Source organism: Vollenhovia emeryi, unplaced genomic scaffold, assembly GCF_000949405.1.
Source record: "Vollenhovia emeryi isolate VEMERY1.0 unplaced genomic scaffold, V.emery_V1.0 DF939147.1, whole genome shotgun sequence".
Lineage (NCBI taxonomy): Eukaryota > Metazoa > Arthropoda > Insecta > Hymenoptera > Formicidae > Vollenhovia > Vollenhovia emeryi.
Window position 1 is genome coordinate 1,599,117 of NW_011967219.1, and position 1,633 is coordinate 1,600,749.

The window sequence follows — 1,633 nt, forward strand, 5'->3', positions numbered from 1 at the left end:
TTTTATTAATAAGACGTTACACAAAGTTAACAAAAGAAATGGTTAAAAATAACAAGAGGAACAATTAATTCGGGAATGAATCGTTAAGTCTGTTGTGAAAGTTGTCACTATGCTAAAAAGGGCGATATTCGTAGGAACACCTTTATCACTTGTCGTGTCGTCGTACCTGAGCGCGCGAAATCTCAGGCCTGTCATTCGTGAAATGTAATCGCTTATTATTTAAAAACTATTATAGCCTCAACATTTTTGTATTAGAATTTTTGTCTTGAAAGTTTCTAAAGAATTTGTGATTAAAAGGATATTCGGTGGTTTTAGTACACCCTGTATGTACCAAACAGTCGCCACAAATCGCCTAATAGGTAAGTCAACTGTACATTTTTTATGAATTTATTCAATGAAATTACAAAGTTGCTAATTTTATTATACAAAGAAAAAGCTTCAAGATTGTTGAACTTCTAACGTCGAGATTTGTTTCGACTGTCACGAAGAATAAATAATTAAAAATTGGAGATTGAAAGTTAGAATTAAGAATGGTACGTTAAAGCGAATCTCTTTCTATTCCGCATTCGGCATTTCTTCAGTAGTAGACGGTGCTCGCGTATCGGCCAGTAGTAAGTGACGAGCAGGGCATGAAAGTAACGCGTTACCGTTACGAGTTACTTTTTTTTTGGTAACGGACTGGTAACGACGTTACTTTCTCTTTTTTTTAGTAACTGTAACGAATTTAACAGTCACTTTTATCGTTACTTTCGAACCTAGTTAGCATTTAAATCTTCGGGCATCGATCGATATTCATAATCTATTATTATTATGAGTTGTTATATTTAAGATAAGTTTAAAATTATTGCGTTAAAAGTTTCAACGAAAAATTGAGAGTACGAGAAAAAAAGCTTTAGCTATATCTAAACTTTTCATAGAGACGAACATTTTTTATTTACATTTTGAGCGTTTTAAAATTTATCTCCTTAAATTTTTTATGCTTTTACAACTTTGATATAAAAAATTGTTTTATTAACATCTTTGTTAGTAAAAAAAACTATCTACGAAAGAAGATGTTTTAGCGTTTGATTTCGTTTCAGAATTAAAAATGTAACGAGTCGCTATTTTTTAAGTAACAGTAACGATAACGCGTTACTTTTGAAAATCGGCAGCTGTAACGGCAACGAGTTACATTTTCACTCGGTAAAGAGTAACGGTAACAAGTAAAAAGTAACTTTCCCATCCCTGGTGACGAGTATGCAGTAGAATTAGAAATACTAGAACACAGAAGAATAAGAAGTACTAGAATTATACAGAGCTCGGGAACGCGCCATCAAGGGAACGAACGTGATTGAGTCTTTCTTGTACAATTCATCCGTCCCCCCCTCTTCCCCGCAAAAGAGACACGTGGACCAAATGGTGCTGGTCCAGCGCCAAATGGACGACGGCCTCGTTCGGTCGCTCAGCCTTTTCCAGCCGTTCTCCGTTTTCTGCGCGATCTTCGAACGCGTCTGGTCGAATCGACTACAGCTAAGGCGACGAGCCGGCAGTATCACTAGTATCAGTATCCCGATGATAAGGCGGTACTTGGCTTGAGGCGGTGATAAGAGATGGCAGGTGGAACCGGACGGGTGAGGGATCAATATAAACGGGA